The following is a 10,427-nucleotide window of genomic DNA, read 5'->3' on the forward strand; positions in this document are numbered from 1 at the left end:
ACCCCCCTACTCCTATCTACCTCCCCCTGCCCCCAATCCTTTATTTCTATAAAGATCACACTCGGGTATGCCACATTATTTGACCTAAATCCATGAGAGGAATCCAGGGTCATTCAGGGTCTATATCCATCCCTGTCTTTAACCAGCATTTCCGTCAGACTAAAACAACTCGCTTGGGAAAGCTGGAGCCCCTTCCCGTCCCCCACCTACTCACCACATTCCATCAGTGTAAAACGTAATGGGTGGGGCCCAAGAGTAGTTTTATTTTGTTTTCACTGAAGGCTTTTCTTTTCTTTTTTTTTTGTTGATAGCTTTATTAATATATAATCGGTTTATGATAAACTCCATATATTTAAAGGATAAAAATTGATGTATTTTGTGAAACTATAACCACAATTAAGATACCGCACATATATCCATCAGTCCCCAAAGTTTCTTCCTGCCTCTTTGAAATTCCTCTATCCACCGCATCCTCATGCAACCTCTGATCTACTTTTGCCGCTCTAGATTAGTTTGTATTTTTTAGAATTGTATATAATGGAATAATACATATACACTTTTATTGGGAGGGAAGATCTGGCTTCTTTCACTCAGCATAATTATTTCGAGATGCATCCATGTTGTGTAGATCAATAATTCATTTGTTCTTATTGTGGAGGCAGATTCTGTGGTATGAATGTGACACATACATTGTACTCACTGTTAATAGAGATTTGGGTATTTTCAGTTTGGGGTCTTACAAAGCAGCTGCAATGAACATTTGTGTACAAATCTGTGTGGACATGTGTTTTCATTTTTTCAGGTAAATACCTGGAAGAATCAATGGGTTGTCTGGTAACTTTTTATGTTTAACTTTTTTAAAAAACTGCCAAATTTTCCAAAGTGGCTGTCCCACTTACATTCTCACTAGCGGTGTCTGAGTTTCAGGTCACCTGCATTTATGTCAACACTTGGTATGGTTAGTCTTCATTGTAGCTTTTCTAGTGGGTGTGTGTAGTGTTTTCTCATTTTGTATTTGCATTTTTCTAATGACTAACGATGCTGAGCATCTTTTCATGCACTTTGACATCATCTACCTTCTTTGGCAGAATGTCTGTTTAAATCTTTTGCCTTTATTGTGTTGCTTGCCATCTTAATATTGAGTTGTAAGAGTTCTTTATACATGCTAGATAAAAGTCTTATATTGGTTATGTGTTTTGCAAATCCTTTCCTTCAGTTTATGGCTTACCCTTTTCATTTTTGTTACAGCAGCAAGAGCAGTTTTTTTTTATTTTGATAAAGTTCAGTTTATTGATTTTTTTCTTTATTGTTGGTGCATTTTGTATCATATTTAAGAAATCTTTGCCAAACCCAGAGTCACTAAGGTTTCCCCTTGTGTTCGCTACTAGAAATCTTGTAGTTGTAGCTCTTACATTTAGGTCAGTCTATTTTGAGTTAATTTTTTAAAATAAATTCATTTATTTAAATTAGTTTCAAGGATACAGTAGACAGCTATAATGTTCACAAAATGATCCCCCAATTGCTCCCTCCCTTCCCTGTCCTTCCACTTAGCCATCATATTAATGCTAACTGCATTCCCTCTGCCATGCTCCCCGTGCCCAACTATCAACTACTAATTTGTACTTCTTTAACCCTTCACCCCATTCTCCCCACCTCACGACCCTCGCCCCTCTGTCCATCACCAAATTATCCACTATATTTGTGAGTTTGTTTTTGATTAGTTTGTTCTTTTTGTTCCTTAGGTACCGCATGTAAGTGAAATCATATGGTATTTATCTTTCTCTGTCTGACTTATTTCACTCAGCATAATAACCTCTAGGACCATACATGTCGTTGCACATGGTAAGATTTCATTGTTTTAAATGGCTGAGTAATACTCCATTGTACATATGAACCATATTTTCTTTATCCAATCGTCTGTTGATGGGCATTTAGGTCGCTTCCATATCTTGGCTATTGTAAATTGTGCTGCCATGAATATTGGAGTGCATAGATCTTTACAAATTATTGTTTGGTTTTCTTTGGATAAATACCCAGAAGTGCAATTGCTGAGTAAAAAGGTATATCCATTTTTAATTTTTTGAGAAACCTCCATACCGTTTTCCATAGCGGCTGTACCAACTTTCAATCCCACCAACAATGTATGAGGGTTCCCTTTTCTCCATATCCTCGCCAACACTTGCTGTTTTTTGATTTATTGATGATAGCCATTCTGACTGGTATGAGGTGATAATCTCATTGTGGTCTTAATTTGCATTTCTCTGATGATTAGCGACCTTGAGCATCTTTTCATACGTCTATTAGCCATCTGTATTTCCTCTTTGGAGAAGTATCTGTTCAGGTCTTCTGCCCATTTTTTAATTGGATTGTTTGTTTTTTGTTGTTGTTGCTGAGTTGTATAAGTTCTTTATAAATTTTGGATATTAACCCCTTACAGATGTATCATTAGCAAATATCTTCTCCCAAACAGTTGGTTGTCTTTTTGTTTGGTTGATGGTTTCCTTTGCTGTACAAAAACTTTTTAGTTTGATGTAGTCCCATTTGTTTATTTTTCCTTTTGTTTCCCTTGCCTGAGGAGATATATCTGAAAAGAAATTCCTGTTAGTAATATCAGAGAGTTTACTGCCTATGTTTTCTTCTAGAAGTTTTATGGTTTCAGGTCTTATATTGAAGTCTTTAATCCATTTTGAATCTATTCTTGTATACGATGTAAGAAGGTGGTCCAGCTTCTTTTTTCTGCATGTATTTGTCCAATTTTCCCAACACCATTTATTGAATAGACTGTCTTTACCCCATTGTATATTCTTACCTCCTTTGTCATATATTAAGTAAGCATATAGGCGTGGATTTATTTCTGAGCTCTCTATTCCGTTCCATTGATCAATGTATCTGTTTTTATGCCAGTACCATGCTGTTTTGATTACTGTAGCCTTGTAGTATAGTTTGATATCAGACAGTGTGATACCTCCAACTTCGTTCTTCTTTCTCAAGACTGCCATGGCTATTCAGGGTTTTTATGGCTCCATATAAATTTTAGGATTATTCGTTCTAGCTCTCTGAAAAATGCCATTGGTATTTTGATAGAGATTGCATTGAATCTATAGATTGCTTTGGGTAGTATGGCCCTTTTAATAATGTTGAGTCTACGGCCATGCCATCCTGAATGTGCCCGATCTCGTCTGATCTCGGAAGCCAAGCAGGATTGGACCTGGTTAGTACTTGGATGGGAGACCACCTAGGAATACCTGGTGCTGTAGGCATTAAAAAACAAACAAAACAAAAAACCTGATGTTGATTCTTCCTACTCTCGAGTTAACTTTTTAATGGTAGTAGGATCAAGAGTTTTTTGTTTTATTTTGTTTTGTTTTAGGATGTGGATATCCCGTTTTTCCAGCACCATGTATTGAGAAGGATGTCATTCCCTCACTGAATTGCCGGGTATTTCTGGGTATTTATCCAAAGAAAACCAAAACAATAATTTGTAAAGATCTATGCACTCCAATATTCATGGCAGCACAATTTACAATAGCCAAGATATGGAAGCAACCTAAATGCCCATCAACAGACGATTGGATAAAGAAAATATGGTTCATATGTACAATGGAATATTACTTTGTTGAAAATCAATTGACCATACATGCAGGATTTATTGCTGGACACTTCTGTTCCATTTATCTAACATTTATCTTTATGTTGATGCCACATTATCTTGAGTACCATAGCTTTATAAGAAGTCTCGATGTCAACTAATCTATCTTCCACTTTTATTCTTCTTTTTCAGTTTTGTTTATTATAGGTCCTTTGCATTTCCACATGAATTTCAGAATCAACTTGTCAGTTTTTTTTGAGTCTTCTGGTTCATGCAAACAGTATATTTTCCCCTTTATTTGGATGCTATTTAATTTCTCTCAGCAATATTTTGTAGTTTTTAGTGTATAGACCTTGCATATCTTTTGTCAGATTTATTCCTAAGTATTTCATATTTTTTACGCTATTGTGATGTTTTTAAATTTTAAATTTTTAATTGTTTGCTGTTAGTATATAGAGATGCAACTGATTTTTTTAATATCAATTTTGTATCCTGAGGCCCTTTAAAAAGTTCAATTTAACAGAGCAGGAGCCTGGAAATACTGAGGTGCAGGGTATTTGCATGATATGATAAGCATTTAAAATGGCATGTAAAACATTAGCATCTTTCCCTGTTTTGAGTCAATAAGGCATTTCATTAGCAGACTTGCAGACAGCTGTGGCTATAAAGCGTGTGAGAGGAGGGGGTGGTATGGTGAATCTGACCTTCCGCAGGCAGTGCTCCCCTAGGTTTTTGGGGTATCTTTTTTGAGTGAATGAAATTGGTGGCAATGCAGTGCAGCCCCTTTAAGAGACCAGGGCCAACCAGCCATCAGGCCACTGGGAAGGCAGCCCAGGAGATAAGATAAGGCCCCTGGCTGGTTTAAGCGTGAGTCCTGAGCCACAGTGGCTGGACTACTGATAGACAAACAGGAACCAGGGGTGATAAGGAAGAGGCGCTGGCGACTAGACGCAGGCTGGCCAGAGGTGGAACAGCCCCATTACCCACTGGGACTTGAAAGGAGAAGGGGATACTAATTGTGGCTGTGTAGAATGAGGGCATTTGCATTCTCCTGTATATCCTACTGTGTTTATGATCATGGTTTAAAATCCCTACTAGACTGCACTTAAAAGCTTCATATGTAGTAAATGCGCAATAAATATGTTTATTGAGCTCTTAATGTTTTCTCTACTGATATCTTTATGCTCTAGTGAGATGCTCTTATGTGGGCTACCTGATTTCTTGCTCCAGCTAGAAAAATCCTGGCAAGGACTAACCCTGAAGAGCCTGGAGCTGCTCATTTGCACATATCTGCATAGATTTGCATGTGTCCTACATATAGATACTTTTATGCTGGATTTAGATTTTCCCAAATCAGCTGCCTATTTTTAAAGGGATAAAGAGGGGATCTGTCTCTAATTATTCCTGCCCACCTTTCATCTGCATCCTGCAAAGATGCAAAAATGATTTCTGCTACTTTGAAATACAAAGACCACCTGTGGCCACATAGTTTATGTAGACACAAGCAGCCTTTACCTGTCAAGGTGTTTCCCTTCTTCCTATTACAATTAGTTTTTACAATTAGTTCCACTCTCCAAACTCCTGAGTGAGGTGGGCAGTTATTAAGGCAAAGAAACCCTCTAGCTAAATAACCAGGAGCTGAAATTGCTTAGCAGTCTTCAAGGTTTGTACACGGAACCTGGACAGAGCACTGAGAGGTGCTCACACCGACACGAAGCCCACCTTCCCACTGCTTCTCGTCTCCAGGCTGGGGATGCTATGACTACCTTTGTCTGTTCTCCTTCCTCCAGGAATAAATAAAAATATCACCCCTCCCCAAAATCCCAGCTTCTCTATTGGCCCGCAAAGCAAATATTTCATAATGTGGGCTCATCCAATTGGGCATCGTGCCAGAGCCAAGCGCCTCAGGTTGCAAGTGTGCTCCAATCAGGCGGGGCGGCCAGGGTGGGACTAGAGGGCTTCCTCTGCACATGGGAGGCAACGCATTACTCAGGTACATGGCATCAAGGTGGGAGTCGCTGCTTCCTTGGGGCTGGGAAGAGGGCACAGGGCAGTCCATCAGCTAGCTGGAGGCAACTCAGCGCTGAAGGGGTTAAGGCCAGTCAGCATGTGTGGCTGTTAATGATTGCTACCCACCAGGGACCTGGTGAGTATTAAAGGGAAACCTTTTCCCTGTTCCTGAGTGTGAAAGGAGTCAGGTGAGAGCAGAGGGGACCACAGAGGAGCCCCGGTGAGTGAGTGGTTGGGTATCTGTCCGCTGCATGTTTGTCTGGGTGGCTCTGGAACAGGTAGGAACACTAGATATGCCCATTCCATCAGCTAGAGTGAGCTTTTGTTATAATCGGATACAAATTCTCAGCTCGGGGCCAGAGTTCCGTGTCATTCCTGTTTACTAGAAACCTCCAGAGTTGTTTTAGCCTGAGGAGGTGAACTACTTGGCACAGAGGCCGGAGTAACGACCTTGTCCATCTGATGCAGAGACAGCGGTTTTGTGTGGCCGCCCTGCACACAAAGCTGCAGCCGCTGCTCTTCCTCTTTTCTGAGCCATTGTCTCCAGAGCTCTGGGCAGAAGCGCGTGGGCCCCGCCGAGGAAGGAGGGTGGAGCGGGCACAGCCAAAGGAGACTGGGACAGCAGTGTCTTGTCTTTTGTCCTTTTCACTTGGGTGTGGAGAGATGGACGGTAGACATAACGGGCGGGGTGGGGGCATGCAGAGAGTTGTGGGGAGAACTCTTAACTCATTAAGAAGACAAAGTTGTCATTTGGGAGTAAAGCTGAAATCTAGGAAGACAACCAATCTTTTGGATTCGGGTATTTGTTGTCCCCGTCCCTGAACTTCCCATTCAGGTCCTTCATTCTCTCAACCTCCAAAACATTTGTGCTCTTTGATCTGGCACCTTATCATGGCAAGTCGGACTTTTGCAGGGAATGTGGGTGACAGCTCCTTAGCTCTGTTGCAGGAGGTGGGTCAGACTGACTTTTCTCAGCTGATGCTATTTCTGTGTGTGTGTGTGTGTGTGTGTCTGTGTGTGTGTCTGTGTGTCTGTGTGTCTGTGTACTCACACATGCACAAAATATGAGAGCACAATTAGTCTCCAACGCAAAAATGTTGACTTTACCCCCCTCTCAGCCAGGAGCCCTTTTGTCCTCTGCCTCTTTCTCGAGAGGGAAAAGGTTTGATGACATAATGGTGATGTTAGGTGGCCCTGGAGGGGTCTGTCCGGTAGGAATACAGTGCTCTTCATGCCAGTCTTGAAGGCAGATTTGAGAGATAAAGCAACCCCCTCCTCCCCGCCCCCACCCCGCCCCCTGGTGCTTCCTCTGTCTGGGCTGCCCTCAGGCAAACAGAAACCAGGCACAGCAAGGGGGAGGTGCCAGCCCGAGAGCCACAGGGCAAGAACAAAACAGCCAAGTTTCTGGGCATGTGAGCCAAGGAAGGGGTGGGAGTAGACGGGGACAGGAGTGGGGCCACTCGTCATGCTCTGCCTTATATTGCGAGTTAGCCACAAATGTGACGAGCCACCTCTGTCGTTACCCTCCCAGGAGAAGCACACAGAGGAGTTGGGCTCCCTGGCAGCGTGGGCTTCATGGGCATGCAGCCTGCACAGTCACCCCACGTGCTCAGAAAGGCTTGTTGTAGCAGTCTGCTGTCGCCATCCTGAAAGTTTTAATTTGCAAGGAGCCCTGCATTTTTGTTTTGCACTGGGCCCTGTGAATTATGTAGCTTGTGCTATTCCCAGGCCTAGCCAGAAGTTGCAGTAGCAGAATAGTTGTTCATATGCTCCAACAGGTGTAGGCAGATGCACCTGTTATTCAGGTGTCACCAAGACTGGCTTCTATCCTGGCTAGGAGCAGCGTAGCATCCCTTTCCTTTTTCTCCTCTCTGCTGGCCTCACAAAGTATTCTGTTCCTCCTTGTCACAGCTTCCCTGCCCAGTCATCCTTCAAGGCTACTGCATGACAGAGGACAGGGGAGGGAGCAGCAGTGTCTCTTACCTGATTCCCGTCCTTCCTCCCCCTCCCTCTTTCGTCCTTCCTCCCCAGGCTCCATCTTTCCCTTGCCTGGGCTCCAGGCAGGGGTCTTGGCCTGGGAGCAGCCCTTCCATCCCTCTGAGATCTTCTCTCCCCTCTTTAAGCCATGCTTGCCAATGGACACGCTCTGGCACCTGCTTCTTGTGCCATTGGTTAGCACAGGATCCATCAGATCTGGATGGGTAGGGGTGGGGACAGGGCAGCTGTGGGGGTCAGAGGACTCCTAAGCCTGCTGTTCTTGGTGGCAGCATCTCTCTCTCTTCTCCCTGTGCTGGCTCCTCTTGCTCTGAACCGGAAGACCCTACAGACCACCTCTTTCCTCTTCCTCCCTCCAGCCTCAGCCAGAAGTTGGCCGATCCAAGAAGGAAAAGGAAGGCAGGAACTCTTTCGCCTTTTCCTACTCTCCTCTCCAGGCTTCCTCGAGCTGCACTATATACCCTTTCCCAAATGCCCACTTTGTCCCCGCCCCCAGTAGGGCTGCTAGTAACAATATTTTCCAACCCAGGAGGGGAGTCTTAATACGTATATTTAAAAATGATGGGTTATCCAAATTAGTTTTGATTGGACTTTGAAGTGTATCATTTGGTTTTAGATTTTTAATTTTTTTGTTATTGTTCTTGGCGACAGAGTTCCCCTTCTTTTTGGTTTAGCTGAGGACTGTAAGGGTACTTGTATTCCCTGAGGACACTGAGGACACAGCTGGTGGAAGACAAACTGGTTTGGAGTTAAGTATTCCATAGAATCCAAAAATGTTAGCACCGGAAGGTGGCTTAGAGAACATCCAGCTCAGCACTGCCGTAGACTGTTCTACATGTGGAATGTGCTGCAACCGCTCTGTGCAACGCGGTGACCGCTATGGCTGTTCAAGTGTGGCTGGTATGACTGAGGAACTGACATTTTAATTTTGTTTAATTTTAATGAATTAAATGTAAATATCTACATATGATTAATGGCTACTAAATCGGATGGGACAGATTTGGGCTAGTGCTACCCATTTTATTTTATTCCTTTATTTTATTAATGATTATAACAGCAGCCACTTACTGGGCAACTATCATGTGTCGAGCATTCTCCCAGATGCTTTCAATATGTGATCTTGTTTAATCCTCCCAGCTACTCCAGTACGACTTCATGTTATATGTGGAAACTAAGACCCAGAAAGGTGAAAGATCAGTACTGCGCAGCCGCAGAGACCCCTCCCCCCTTTCCTTAAGGATAATCCACACTTGACGCATTCTTTGTCTTCGTTGAACAGCTTTCTGCAAACGTTCTCCAAATCCTTTCCCTTCCAGACCTCACTCTTCTGTTCTGAAATGTCGGAGGAGATCACGATGATTGTCCCCAGTCCACAGAGGGGGAGATGGCTTCTCTGTGGGTAGAGCTGTTTTCTGGCTGGTTCCACTGGGGACCTTGTCCCCAAGCTCCTTTCGGATCCTTCCTACAGCATCAGCACTCTGGGACATTCTTCTGCCCTTGGAACTCTTGGCAAGCTCCCCAAGTACATGGGAAGTTTCAGACTCCTCAGTCCTAGAGAAGGAGGTGTTGAGAATTTCCCACAATTCATGTGTCTTTGCTGGTCCATTATTCCCAGTCCAGGAAGGATAAGCAGCTGAGCCTCCCCGGGGGCACAGGGGCAGACTCGTCCCCTGGGTTGGTGAAGAATGCTTCCCCAGAGCTTTGCTGCCATCTCACCTGCCTCTGCACCTTCACCCCACGCAACTCTCCAAAGTAGGGGCTCCTTCCTCCAGAAGCAGTCACCCAGGCTCCTGCTCTCCCGCTCCCATTGATTTATTGCTCTCCTCTTCCCTAGACAAAGCCTCTGCTTTGTAGCCTCTTATCAGAGTCTGGCTGGCCAGTAGGGAGGGGGCAGGGAGAGGAGGGGCTGTAGAGCAGATGGAACCTGCCCGTGGGATCCAGTGAGAGGGATGTGAGGCTGAGCTCCCTGCCTCTCTCATGCAATGTCCTAAAGCAGTCATATCCCGTCCTCCCACCGTGTTTAGATTACTGGCCTGCCTCTACATCCACTCCATCACATAGCCGTTCAGTTCCTTCTGGGTGTGAGGTCCTGGCCAGGGCACAGTGACAAAGAAGGCCAGGCTGTAAGCAGTGTGTATGTGGCTGTCCCGCCACACATCTGCACCTAGGCAGTACTCCTACCCTGTATCACACACAGTCCCCAGACCTGTGCCCCCAAGACTTACAAGTGAGTCTGTGGCTTCCATTCCTGTGTCCTTGCAGCAACTGTGGAGCTGGAATCATCTCGAATCATGAAGCTCTCTTCCTCTTCTTTCCTGGAGACAAGGAGCTCATGTTGGGCAGATTGAAGGGACTGAGGATAACTAAGGAGATGGGAACTTTGACTTGTTTCTCCTGCCACTTTAGCTGGGGCAGTGCACCTCAGCTTCCCTGACTCTGAAGTGGGCCTTGCCTTGCTCCCAACGCAAGGACCAGATACCATGCACAGGAGTTTAATTTTTCCCTTGGTTCTGTAGCCCCTCATAGCATCATCACCTTCCTTCCTCTGCCGTCTAGTCTGATAGGAAATTTCTGTTGTCTGCTGAACAAGGCATCACTTATTACCATTGTTCATTCTTAAAATGAGGAAACCAAGGCACAGAAGAGCTTGACCCTCGCAAATTGCCAGACTGGGAACCAAGAAGGCATTTGTAGCTTTTGAGGGTGTGGAAGGAGGCACATCAGCCCAGCTTCATACAAACACTTACTTTGTAAAATTCCTTCCTCTGGGGCGGAATGGGGTCACTGCTCTCTGTAGGACACCAAGACCAAATCTGCTGAGCTAGGAATGAAG

At 44.3% G+C, this 10,427-nt stretch overlaps 1 protein-coding gene and 1 non-coding gene across 7 annotated transcripts in view; both read left to right on the forward strand.

Moving 5' to 3' along the window:
* PLEKHA6 (pleckstrin homology domain containing A6) overlaps positions 1-10,427 on the forward strand; it is a 135,072-nt gene that overhangs the window by 75,077 nt on the left and 49,568 nt on the right. Inside the window, exon 1 of one of the 6 annotated variants that reach the window (XM_025040529.1) lies at positions 5,778-5,819. The exons of the other annotated variants lie outside the window; for them this stretch is intronic. The gene's annotated coding sequence lies outside the window, so the exon portion shown is untranslated. Of the gene's footprint in view, positions 1-5,777; positions 5,820-10,427 lie in introns of those variants that run through there. 6 annotated transcript variants of the gene reach the window in all.
* Positions 3,142-3,260, forward strand: LOC112471837. The gene has a single exon (XR_003043441.1). It is a non-coding gene; the product is annotated as a 5S ribosomal RNA (ribosomal RNA).

This window comes from Pteropus alecto, unplaced genomic scaffold (assembly GCF_000325575.1).
Source record: "Pteropus alecto unplaced genomic scaffold, ASM32557v1 scaffold359, whole genome shotgun sequence".
NCBI lineage: Eukaryota > Metazoa > Chordata > Mammalia > Chiroptera > Pteropodidae > Pteropus > Pteropus alecto.